This window comes from Fistularia commersonii, chromosome 23 (assembly GCF_037954325.1).
Source record: "Fistularia commersonii isolate RoL2024-O1a breed Wild chromosome 23, RoL_Fcom_v1.0, whole genome shotgun sequence".
NCBI lineage: Eukaryota > Metazoa > Chordata > Actinopteri > Syngnathiformes > Fistulariidae > Fistularia > Fistularia commersonii.
The window spans coordinates 5,082,721-5,096,665 of NC_141306.1; the positions used below are offsets into that span (position 1 = coordinate 5,082,721).

Sequence of the window (13,945 nt, forward strand, 5' to 3'; positions counted from 1 at the left end):
CGTTCCCTAGTCACGTTTACGGTGAACTTACTGACAACTAGAGAACGACTAAGTAAAACTGGGAATTCCGAGAGTCAATGTCCCTTCAAATTAAGAAGTGCCAAATAATGAAAAGAAGTGCAATTACAACAATTACAAGTGCATTTAAGACCCCAAATAAAACCCTGGGAGAAAAATCGTAACGTTTCTTCATATAGTTTATAATGTTTTTATATAATCATAATCAGGGACTAAAATGTTAATTTTAAATATTATCACAATTATATATATATATGTATGTGTGTGTGTGTGTGTGTATATATATATGTGTGTGTGTGAGTGTGTGCATGCATGTGTGTGTATACACACATATACATGCATGTATACATATGTCTATAAAGACACACAAATATATTATTATAATATTCATAATATTAATGTGTAAAAAAATGAAAATAAATAGATATTCATTTCATATAAAATTAAAATTTGAATACATTTGAGAAATAAACATACCATTAGCTATAATTTGATAAAATATCAACTGGTGGGTTTTTAAGTTTCTGTTTAAAAGAATAACTGATGCCTGTTTGTAATTTTATAATTTTTTGAATAATATATTGACGATTTTTTTTTTTTGTCATTTTTGTTTTCCCGGTTGGATATTCTGAGCCATTGTCTCTCATTCCCAAATCATACCCTCTGCCTGTTTTCTCCAAACCCCTCCCGTAGCCGAGCCAGTTGTCCATCAATAACATTCAGCGGGGAAAACTGTCTTGCCGTGGGTCCGTTATAAATAGTTAAAATAAAATATACGAAGTAAACAAGTGATTGCAGTAACTTGGGAGGCTGTTTCATTCTTCACTCTGCTCTTGCACTAATGGTGTAGAGGTGTTAGGTTTAAGTAGGCTATAGGAGGCAGGGTCACACTTGGGGGGGCTCTGATTCATTAGCTGCCAGAAAACCACCTGTGGGAGACTTAGTTATCCACATCCCACGCTGGAGATGCTGAGGCCAAGGCTTTGGAGACAAAAGACTGAGAAGCCACTCTTTCAACTGCAAACTTTCGCCAAATGAATCGGTAAATGAACTGCCGCAAACGCGAGGGAGTGAACGGCACGCAGGGAGATGGGCCGACGTGGCCGCTGCGGTCAGGGACGGCGCACGTGCTGCTTCCTGCCTGGACAGGGGAGGGTCATCTGGGGTCGTCCAGGTTTGTGTCCAGCAAAACACGGGGGATCAGGAGGGGTTAAAACTGCCGAAAAATGGCCTTGTTTGTGTTTTTGCATCGACTTCGGTTGGACCCCAGTGCCGTAGCCAACGCAGATGGCGGGCGCTTTTTTTTTTTTTTTTTTTTTTTTTTTTTTTTGCTTTTGTGACGCCGTGTCAATGTCGAGCTTTAATTACACCACCAAATCACCAGTCTGGATTTAAATGCAGCCACCGCGAGGTTCTTAACTACTGAACTACGGCAGCTGAAACAGAGCAAATTGTTGAGGCTAATAAATATTCAAATGACTTTACGCTGCCTGAAATCACTGAAATGCAGGCCAGGAGTTTAGACCAGGGAGGGTGTCGGCTGAAAATTACCGGGTAGGAATGCATAGTAGAGCAGGTGGACCGGACACAGGGGTTTTGGATCCACCGAAAACACGCGGGGGTCCGCATTGCCATTGCGGCCGTGTCACAGGGGGAGCTACTTTACCGTGTACTCTAACCTACGTTACCTTTCCATGTTGTTTTACGGTTAATGTTTTTTTTTCCTCTCTTTTCCCATCAAGACGATATTATTGGGAGGCGACTCGACTGGTCAGCGTCTCTCCCTGAGGAAGATTAGCAAGGTCAGAGGCAAGCCGAGTCAAAGACCTCCCCCCACTGGGCCTCTGATTGGCTCTGACGGGCTCATTCTTCTTCGCTGCATGCAGGTGAAAAATAAAACATACCTTAACAGACACGCACACACACCGCTAAAACGTCAAGTGCACCGGTACGGCCGATGAGAATGTTCGGGACAGATTACCGGTCGCCCTCCTGAGCCTGTACTCGGCTGTTATTATGTCTGCGGAGGGCTGTGAATCGTCCTGTGCAGCGAAATGCACTTTACGATTCATTTGCTTTGTTTTAGGACGGCACGTCAGAGGCTCGTCGTGGCTGCTGTTCGGAAATGTTAAACAATTTGCAGCACTTCCTCTGCGAGAGACAGAAAATGCACCGGGCTGCATTAATAATATGCATTTCTGTATTTAAAAAGAAAAAAAAAACTCGTGACAATCATGCCAGCGATCTGCCTTGACGAGAATAAAAACCTGAGAGCTGCTTCATGAATAAAAAGGAACAAAAATCACTGTCAGGAGTGGAGATAGACTACGGTGATGGCTGCTCACTACATTCATCTTCACGTGATGGAAGTGTTCGATGCTGCTTTTGCAGCGCCGTGAAACCCATGAAGATTAGCCTAATGCTTGTTTATAAATGCAAACCGTGTCTGGATTCAAAAGCCCAGATCTGAGAGCAAATCCATCATCGCATGAAAGGCTGCAGCACCTCTGCTGGAGACGCGCACACATACACACACACACACGCACAGATCCACACATGCACACACGCATGCACATACACACACACAAACCCACGCTTGTTAGCATTCCCTTCTGTATCCCACCTACTGACACTGCTATTGATTACAGTGGGGGACCTTAATGACCCGCACAATGAGAATTCACCATAAATGCACGATTTCTTCTTCTACAACTCAAAAGTCGTCCGTCTAATACAAAATGTCATGTCAACGGCTTCCCAGGCAGCTGAGCAACTTAGTTTTAGGTTTTGGCACGCTGAACAAAGAGCAAAATAAGAAACGCTTCAGATATAAATCCCAGCAAATAACATTTTTTTTTTTTTTTTTTTGCGCGAGAAACCGCAAAGATAATCTAAAATACACACGGCGATTTGGATAATGACAAACAGATGGGCGGAACATTGAGGAGCACAGGGTGTGCGCCTTTGTCCGGATCTGCGTGATCCTGTGAGGCCGTGCCAGCGCCCTCTATCTTCGATATGTTTGGAGAGCGGAAATACTGGCGGATACAGGAAGCGAGGCGATAACGGTCACTGGCATCGTACACACAAGCCAATCAGCACTGACCCAGCGGTCGACAAAAACAACATGCATAATCTCCCTTTTACGGGAAACCTAAACAAATTAGAGGTAAGGCCTGATTTCCAGATCCAAAACGTCTTCGGAAACTGGTAAAAATAATCATCTGCCATGATTTGATTGCTTGAGTCAATATCAAAAGAGTGGATAAGGTTACTAACTACCCCGGCGTTGGTAAGATCGCGAGGCGTTCAAAAGTTTTGAGGCATTCGGTGTGGAGTGATGGTTCTCTTTATCAAACCTAGATGTCAGAAACAGGGCAGGGAGAATTACCTTGCCTCCTTCTCCGGCGGCAGATGTTGGATGACCTGTCTTCCTGGAAGAAAAGGAGCCGAGCGCTAACTTGCACAACACAATACATCCAGATTGCTACACGGCGTAGAAAAATAATTCCCCCCCTCCCCGTGCGTTATGTTAATTCATCAGGATTACCATATAAAATAATGAGAGGAGATTTAACGAGCACATAATGAGGAGCCTCCCCACCCTCCTTGCTCCCTTATATGATAAATTGACTTTTTACGGTTCCTTTCTGCCTTCGCACCACTCAAAGGGCTTCGTAGTCGGAGAGTTCTTGTTTAAGGTCTTGTCTTGTTTAAGGACACGCAGTCAACGGGGAGAAGCGGAGCGGATCAAACCAGAAATCTCCTGATTGCCAAACGGCCGGGATTTTCTTTTTTTTTTCATCCCGCAGACTACCAGAGAATTGCCGCGGTGCATCGAACCCCTGAGAGACCGCTGTTGGCTGAGTAACTGACCACCAGCCTGAAACAGCAGCTGTAGTTATCTGAGGCCAATATGTCTCCAGACAACCTGACCTCCCAGCACCCCCCAGCAGAACCGGTACCAAGATGCCCCTTGATGTTCCCCGGGAGACGACCGCCGGGGTTCTCTCTGCATCACAGAGACCGCTTCTATCATCCTCGGCCAGTGCTTATGGCCGGGGTCTGGAAACCCGAGGTTTTACCGAAACGTCTTCCCCCCCTCCTCCGCGAGAATGCCAAATTCTTCCCGATCCGAGTAGCCGCGGTAAAATCACTTCATCCGCCCTTCACACACGCCTAATTCATATTTACTGACCGTCAGGAAAGATTTTTACTGCTGAAGCCATTGGAAGTGGAGATATGCCAGTCAATTCCATCTTCTAATCAACTTTTAATTAAAAGAATAAAGGATGTGACTGTTGATGTTTTTCATTGACATCTCGGTGTAACAGCGAGAACGATGGTCTCTGTGATATTAAAAGGGAACAAGCGCAACTGGTCGTTTTCCCCTCGGAAAATTAGACACTTTCAGAAGCCTTTCACATTTAGAATGGAGAAGTTCCGATAAGCGGGCTTAAGGGTTTCTAACCCCGCCCGCCGTCTCTTGCTCTTCACTACAGTGAGTGACAAAAGATTTTGACAAATTACAAGGAGCGCAACACTTCGGCTCAATAACGGTTCAGTCTGATGGGTAATTTAGAAATCAACTTTCGACCCATTCATTGTCGGCGATCGCCTGCATAGCCGGGCCTTTCTCACTCATTTTCACTTCGAGATTGTTTTTAAAGATTCATCGGATAATCCTTTACTGTGTAAGGTGATGTCATTCACGTATTTATATTCAATTACCGTCATTTACGGACTATAAGCCGCTATTTTTTTTCTGCTTTGAACATTGTGGCTTCAACAATATGGCAAAATTATAAATTTTTTGGGGGTAGCGAGCTTCACACCGCCAAAACCTTTAGCCTCGTCAGATCAGATCCATGAAATTACAGCGAAATTCCAGGGCCGTTCAATTCCGAAACCGAAGAAGACGATTGTATTGGTTTCAGGGGACAGAAAATGAATGGACGGACTTTTCCTCATGTTATCTAATATTATCTTTTTCATCAGCTGTGCTAAAGGCACTGTTCAGAAAAAAAGCATTTCCAATGCACATTTGTGGATGTTACCCGTATATATCAAATTAAAAGCAAAAAAAAAAAAAAAAAAGTTTCTGTGTTAATATTTCATATTACAGTGTATGTACACATATATTTATGTGCGCTCAATTTATGTGTAATTTCCAGCCGCAGCGGTAAACATTTCCGGTTAACTTCACAGCAAGAAAGTCCCAGGTTCAAGTCCCACAGTGGGGTTTGCATGTTCTCCCCCGCAGCTGCGCGGTTTCCCTGCGAACAAAGACTTTCCCGAAAAATGTCACCCGATACTGTTGCGACTCGGTCTTCCAACATGAGAAAGCATACGGTCACGTTATGAATCGGGATGCTGTGCAGTCGCGGTGACTTGTTACGCTCCCACTTATTAGGACGTTCCGGGGGCGCGGCGGACACATGTACGCGGTTAGCTCTCATTTTCATAGTTTCTACCCACGTCGGGCTCCTCTGCATGTAACGAGGCGCTTCGTATTCCGGGCTCAGCTGCTGCCGGTTGTGCCAGTGTTCCTCAGTGGCAGCCACATTTTAATCACTTGCTGGCAGACAGGAAAAAAAAAAAAAAAAAAAAAAGCGGGATGGGGGGGTGGTGAAAGAAGATGAGCAATATCTGCTGTATCCTGGAAAATGGAGGGAGTTGGAAAAGCCCCTTTAGGCAGAGTGATGGGAGGGAGAGAGCGAGCGCGTGTGCTCTTGTTGACTCCGCCGCGACAAATATTAATAATGAGAGATGAAAGATACCGTTCGTCATGTAGAATGAGGAGTGGGGGCCACTGGACATTCATTACCCTGACAAACCTAACAAGAGGTTCCTGGCAGCGGAAGCACCTTTGACACCATATTGTAGATGGACGGAGGGCAGCACACTTTATACCTTGATACGAGGGTTTATACAAGATAGTCTGGCACTTCATTCTGGAAATCCAGGGGCTGTAGACCAAAGACTCTCCTGGATGCAATTTGCCGGATGTACAACCATCCGGACAAACAGAACATGTGGCAAAGCACCTGGAGTCGGTGAAAATGACTGCGAACAGAGAGACCGGCGGTAATGGTGGACCGGCTCTTTGTCCGTTAATGGCTGTTACGGTTTTCGCAGGGAAATTCGACAATGGACGGCGTCGTTAGGAGCGTGTCTAAGATGTTTGAAAGCGCAGGAAAGGGCAGCCCTGTTGTTTAAGGATTTAATGATTTGGGCTCGGGTCTCCCGAAAAGTCATGAGTTAATAAGCTAAACTCTTGTGAAATCCCCCACCCGGAACAACAGCAAACAATTCTTTCCCCCCCAAATCAAGCTTTGTTTATCCTTTAAGGTAAATACACCGTCCGGTTTGATCAATACTGCAGAAATTTCCACTTCGGCGTCCACTTTCTGCCCTTGAATCAAACCCGCCCCCAATCAGATAACGGCTTGTTATTGGCTCGGCGTCGGCGAGAGACGGCGGAAAACAGAGTGAATAGACGGACAGCGAGTGAAATGAAACCCGAGCTCCGCGGGTTTGTCCGTTTACCCGGCAACCAAGAGAGACCAAATGGTGAGAGCCTTCCTAAAACAATCAATTAACACTATCTGACTACATGTCTTTTTTTTTTTTAAATATAACTTTCAGGGAATATAGCTATATATTCCAAAATGAACGTAATGGAGCCAATCCCAGCTGACGACGGCTGAGAGGTGGGCTTTGACCCGCATTGGTCACCTGTCAATCAAAGGGGCCATGGGGAAATCCAATCATACTGATATTTAAGACAAAACCTCAGATGTAGTTTTTCCCTTCGGGCAAAACTGATTTAAAGGGGTTTTGGTCCGAATCAATTTATCATGCAAAATTATTGAAATCAAACCTTTTTTTTTTTTTTTCTTATTTAAAAGGCAGATTAGTTTTCACATGAGTGAAACCTCATGGCCATCGAGGCTTTCAAATCCCATTCACGGCCATGTTGACATGGCAACGCCTCTTGCTAACACAGCGAGAGGCGGGGTTTAACCTGCCTGTCAATCACGATACAACGTATGTAGAGACATACAGCCGCTCCCGAGAAATTTTCGAAAACATTTGTCACTCCTCCCTCAGAAATTGAAAAAGGCTCCACCTTTGAAACGATAACGTCAAGGTATCAAACAATACGACGCCGAGCGAATGTTTCTCGGCGTGCCGAGACACGACACGGAATTAAAGTTTCGGGCTTTAATCGGCAGCTTCACTTCAGGAAAAGGCTTTGCGGCTTTATCAGCGGGGAAGAAGCAGCCGGCCAGGTAGCTCACATCCTGGCTGACATCCTGAAAGGCTCAGTAAATACAGTTTTTGTCAGCGCTGATGGAAAGCGTGTCTAATGCAATGCAATTGTTGTTCTGTCATTCTTTTCTTTTTTTCTCTGTTGTTGTTGTTGTTGTTGTTGTGCTAAGCTGGAAAATGCTGATATGACGCCCTGCTCCCGGGATCCACAGAGGATGCGATTCAAGTTACGCTCACGATTGGACTTTATTTCCTTGCTTTGCATGTTCTCGGGTGTGATTCGGTATCCTAAACGCAGACCGGTGCTTCGCTATTCTTCACGGTCAGACTCGGGAGATATAGATCTCGTGCACTAAACATCCAAAAAGGGAAAGCAAAATATTCATTCGTTCACACAGACATGGAGACTCCGCTCCTATCGGAATCGTACCCCCTCGCCGTGTGGCAGAAGCACAAACCACAGTGCCAGCGTGCCGCTTGGAAAGTAAAATTTGGGCAGTTTTTATTTCTTCTGATGCATTAAATACTTAAGAAACAACTGATATATTTTTATTAGCTTCTGTTTCCTCATTCTGGAAACTACACACTTTGAGTCTGTGCCTGGAATTTGGAGCCTTGGACCCCGAGGGCAACAATTCATCATTTCTTGTTTGTTTTGGCTTAAGGAATGTTTGATGAAATATCTTTTCTTAAATTGTCAGTTAATTTGTTTTTCAGTTTTGGACAAACACCTTGTTAGTTTAAGGCATTTGTAAAATTTCACATATATCAAAAGTGACCTTTAACTGATTGTCGCTCAACTTCTTGGCCGTCCAACCATTTTCTAATGGTTTATTGCCTTTTTTTTGGTTTTTAATTTGAAGCTAATTCCAGATAAAATATTCAGATACCAGATAAAATATTTCTGAGTAAATTTCATATCTTATTTATAGGTCTTTTTCATTCATATTTAAGTACCGAGTCCTTTTTATTAAAGTATCATGGTTAAAAAAAATGTTTTAGCTTTTTTTTTACCATTTAGGGAAAAAACACTGTCAGATTTTTTTTTCCTCCAGACAGCAGAACACAACTTGAATGACTAAATACAGTGACGCGTTTCCCCAGCTTGATGATGCATAATGTAATATTTTTACACGGCACTCGCCTGGCCCGTCATCTCCTGTTGGCCCGCAGCCCATTCAGAAAGTGAACATCTCTTGCCTCCGGTATTAATAGAAGCCCTCCGAACAGTTTCGGCGGCGTGTAGACCCTCGTCCCAGGACTCACTTTGTGCTGCTCCAGTGCAGCCACAATCTGTCGGCATACGATCTATCCTCCTACGGCAATACGGTTTCATGAGGCGATCAATACACGCCCCTCCCCCAACCATGCCCCACCCACACCCGCACCCCAAACATGACAGCAGCTTGTTGCGAGCCGAAACAGCAGATGCTTCTCTACCTCACTTTGCATATTTACCGGATGAAAGATGTCAGCGAAGCGGAGCACTTTCTCCCGACACGCTTCAAATATCTATTTTTACACTCATATAATCCTGAATACGCTACACTTTTCTATCACATGACATCAATCATAAATGCAGGCTCTGATAATTTGGACATCTGCGATCGCATTCAGCGACGTTTTACACCCGGTAATGTTCACGTTCCGCTGAACCCGGACTTATACATCATTTAGCTTTAATTGAGACTCAGTCATTTGGCATCTTGAGCAAAGGCTCAACAAAGTTTGGGAGTTGGTTTTGTGAAAACTTTCAAATGACCCCATGGTCAACAAGAGGTAAGATTGGCGAACTGAACGCCACATCATACCATTCCTAGTGCTTTGCTGACAACAACTGGACAAGACGGTCTTATATCTCCAGTTAATATATTCACGGCGTCCTTGTTTGCGTCCGCACTAAAAAGTGGCGTTTCCTCAAAAGAAGATATTTCACTGAGGTTGCATTAAAACTTATCACCGCACACACCCTTGCTGTGAAGCCACCAGAGAAAAAAAAAAAATTAAAGTACTGCAGTATCGCACACGGACTCGATAACCAAGGCTTTTGCAGGGAGCTGTTTGGTGAAACGTTTCGTGTCCGGCTTATTCATACGTTTGCCTTCAAAAGACTGATTTCAGGTTCAGGCTGTATGTATAAAATATTGGATTTATGTAAATTGTTGTGATAAAGCTTCTTAGTGAATATAAACTGAATGGGAGCCGAGTCAACAGGACGAGGACTTGGGCTAATTGCTAAGCACTACTCATGTCTTGCAAACAGCCATCTGTTAGACTGCTTGTTTCCGATCGTTATAAAAACGCAGAAGAACAATGCTCTCCTCTTATACGGCGCTTTATGCTAGACGGCAGTCACTTTTGCAGAAATCACACTCACACACTGACAACACCACAGCTGCAGCCAAAGGCGCTAACCGGGCCATCAGGAGGAACTTGGGGTTCGGCGAAGAGGCAAAGGGGATTCAGCAGCCTGTGTGGGACTGACTGGAGTTGACGTGAAAATATCATGCGGCGTTCCATCAGCTAGCGGTGTCACCTGACACTCGTGACCCGCGGAGCGCCGTGAAGACGTCGACATCTCCGACTCATGGGCGAAAAGGCGACGCGGTCCCTCTTTTATCCCGACCGGCCCGTTTTTATGATCAGCAGAGGGTGAAACCATAAATGGTACTGGAGTTTGATTCAACGAGCAGCTCTGCCGACCGACACGTCCCGTCTCCGCACCTTTTTTCGGGATTTTCAGACGAAGAGTAACATGATATCCCCGACCAAGTAAAACAGGCTGTTCCTTCACGAGACAGGTTTTCAGTCAGATATATCAAACATTTGATAATTGGCTCCAACCAGCATCTAGTCGGGAGCGCCCGCCGATTGTCGGCAAGGGCGACCTAAAATTGGCCCAATTATCTTCTGGTGCAGGGAGAAGACAAAACACCCACTTTGTGCCCAACTCAGTGTGTGTGCAGCCCGCCGCTTCACACTCAACACAATAGAAGTTGTAAAGGTTCAGTAAGTTCGTGACGCAGCTGTTTTCACAAGCCCGAGTTCAAGCTGGAGGAAATATTGCATTTGTTCAGGACTATTTCAGCGGCACTTATTCTCCATTTGCTACGTGTGTGCGTGCATTTGTGTGTGTGTGTGTGGAAATGGAGAGACAAGCCGCACAGTTCAACAGTTAATTGTCTTTGTTTCCTTCCAGTTGCTTCTGCAGAATAATTAAAACCAAATGTGTATTTAATAATGTATTCACATCAAATAAATGAAAAATAATATCCCCTTTTAAAAGTCAGCGTTACTGCCTCTTCAGGTAACTCTGCCAAATGAGTGCGTGTAATGTATTGTCGCCATGCGAGGAGTTGCGTTTGTGCACGTTTTTCACCTACAGATTGGATTTGTTTCAGCGCAGCTAGTTTATCTCAACGACACACGAAAGAAAGATAAGGGAGTTGTTTATCCCGACCGACGACGTCACCGGGAGCGCGACAGCGCAGTGCAATGCTAATGAGCTGTTTCACAGCGACAACTAATACTGACAAATATCCCGGGTTCTATTTATTCTTTTCCAGGCATATATTGTCTTTTTATTCAGTAAGCCATATAATCATCATTGAGTTTTTACATTTAAAGCAGACAAAGAAACCTCAGGGGTCACCAATTGTATATATTTTTCTGTCCTTCCAGAAAATGGATCCAGCATTAATTTCAGGCCATTTCCAGGTCATTTTCATGTTGTTTTTCATATTTTTATTTTACCATATTTTTGAGCTAATATTATAATTTTAATTAATTTAAAAATATAATCATTTTAAACCAAGCCCTGGTTGAGTTGTGCAGTTAAAGATATACATCATCTGAAAAATAGAAAAATGAAAAGCCTAAATCTTGAAGATAGGGGCATTTTCTTCTGTTTTATGGCAGCTGTCACCAAAAAAACAGCAGGAATGCTTCACGAGTGTTTTATGCCTCACACACGCACACGCACACACACAATGTCCCGACTTCTCACCCTCCTCCTCACCTGGACTAAACCAAACACGACACAGACCCCAGATCCACACAGCAGAAAAGATGAGAAGGGAATCCCGCAGAAGCAGGCAGACAACACGCAGGCTTTCTGACCAAAAGGGGTTTCTTTTGTTTAGTCACTGTTGGGATTCAAGATGTCTGTGATACCCGTGCAGCAGATCGATCGATAGGTAGATTAGATAGATAGATGGGTGGATTAGACAGATAGGGAGAGAGAGAAAAGACCGTTCTCAATTTCTCACCGGCATACTTTCCGAGCGATTTCTTGTGAATTCCAAAGGCTCTTTTACAAAATGAATTTACAGTCAAATATTTTTAATTTTTTTTTCTTCTTCTTTTTTTTTTTTATTTCTTTCAATTTGAGTTGATTCCAGTAAAAAACTTTGAGTTTCTTGCTTAATTTGGGTAAATTTTTGTATATGCAGAAATAAGAACATGGTCATTTTAAAACTGATTTGAGGTTGTTGTTATTTTTTTTTAAATTAATTTCTTAGGAATTTATTGACAGATTTCCAGGAAATGTCTTGTTAAATTTACATTGATTTTCTTTTTTTTTTCTTATTTTTAATTTCAATATTATTCCTGGCACAGTTTCAAGTCGTTTCTAAACCACTGTCACCTCCTTCCAAAATAGTATTCACATAGTTCCCCTTGTTCTCCAATCATTTTGCATTTGTTTTCAGATCATTTAATTTGTTTTGCACTGAATCATAATTTCATCAACTTTTACGTCGTTTTCTTATATTTCATCCGATTCCCACAAGATTTTTTTTCTTTTTCTCCGGTTCGCAGTACAAGCCACCGGAACGGTGCAACACGTTTTGCACGACCCACGCTGTCCGTCGTGCACGCAGGTCTGAGTGACTCGCCGACTCACGCAAACACACGCACACATCTGCAAACAACTTTTCTCCGGAGCCCGGAAGCTCCTGCAGACCGGAGGTCCAGAGAGCATCCCCGGGTGGAGGAGGAGGTCGGACGGGTTGCGGGCGGGGGGGCAGCGGCCATCAACGCTGCGCGACCTGACACCGCCGACACCTGGGGTGAAGCGCGCCCACGCCCACCACGACCCACCCACGTAAGGAAGGAACGCCGCGGGGAAACAGTCCACGCCGTGCACTCACCTGTCCGCGGGGCTGCTGGACGCACCGAGGTGAAGAGACGCCGGCAGCTGCTGAGACCCGCACACCCTCCCGGTTCCGCTCCTATCTTTTTCTCTCTCTCTCTCTGTCTCTCTCCCTCTCTCTCTCCGCCAGCACTCGCCGGCGCCGTCAAGCTCGACGGACTCAAGACCGGAAGTTGATAGGTAAGCTTTTCAAAATAAAAGCTCAACAAGCGTGTCAGACAACGACTGGATGTTTATTTCAAAATAAAAGTTGAAATTTATCTTGAGGTTTAATTTTTTCATAAGTTAGGTTCGCGTGAATTGTGACGAATGAATGTTGTTTAGCGTCAAGATAATACACATAAAAATGTATAAACAACTCGATACAATTGAAAATAAAAATGATATTAGGTTTTAAAGAATAATATTGTTTTCACTAAAATCGCAACAAAACGATTATACTTATTACGTTTCTGAATATTGAGCAAGTGGTTGTGAGGTATTGACAAGCCCAAATAAAATAAATGATCTGAAAAAGCCAAAATTTAATTTGCCTTCAATTTAAATCTATCATTTAACTATGTTTTTTTCTTTAAAGGGAATTCGGGTGTTGACAAACAGAGCAGTTTATAAAATGATATTCTTAGCATCCTATCCAGTATGTGTCTGATATGTTTCAAATATCAAAGGGAATTATTTATCATCATCATCTATTAAGGGTATATATATATATCTATCACCTGTCACCATAGATTTCCCCTTATATTCCACTGTCTCGTTTGAATTGGGATTTCAACTATATTGATTCAAATGTATGTCATTTTAAATGATTTCTTAGTAAGTTTTTCAGGGATCATCAAGAAGGGATCACAACTATAAAAGCCTTTTTTTTTTGGTTAGAAAATATTGAAAAATTAATAAATAAACTGAGCATCGCAGGTTAAGAGAAGATGCAACCTACATTCTTTTTTTTTTTTTTCAATATACATTTGTCTACAAACAAATCTTGTCCTCATTCTTACAGTGCTATTTGCCTTTTTATCTTTCAAGGGGCCTGAATGTGAAATTGTCTTTTAGCCTACACCAGTCTGGCCATAACCATTCAAGCATTAAATTGCTTTGAATCAGGCTGCTCAGCGGTCAGGCAGCATGCCAATAAAGCGCTCCCTGTCTAAAGAACTGCAGGTGTAAATGATGGCAGGCAAATACAATCCCCACGTAAACATATCCTAATGGATGAAAACAACATTTGTGATTTCCTAATTCACAGGAATCTGCTGATATTGTAGCTCCGCCCACCGATCCCTCCTCCAGAGAGCATCAAGCTCAAAGCAGCAGTAATCTAAAAACTGAGACAAAGCTCTGAACACCTGAGTGGTAATCATTTTCATCTTGCATGCACAATTTGTTTTCATGAGTACACACAGTAATGTGTGGGACCAAGTCAATTACCAAGATATTTACCTCGGACTGATTGACGGGGATGAAATGATTGCCAAGAGTTCGGTTTCAAAGAAGAGC

General features: G+C 43.3%; 1 protein-coding gene across 2 annotated transcripts in view; it reads right to left on the minus strand.

Annotated features, from left to right (window-relative positions):
- The window catches only part of rbfox1 (RNA binding fox-1 homolog 1), a 231,109-nt gene extending 218,542 nt beyond the window's left edge, over positions 1-12,567 (minus strand). For both annotated transcript variants that reach the window (XM_086170547.1, XM_086170542.1), the window contains exon 1: positions 12,444-12,567. The gene's annotated coding sequence lies outside the window, so the exon portion shown is untranslated. The remainder of the gene's footprint in view (positions 1-12,443) is intronic.
- Positions 12,568-13,945: the final 1,378 nt, after the last annotated feature.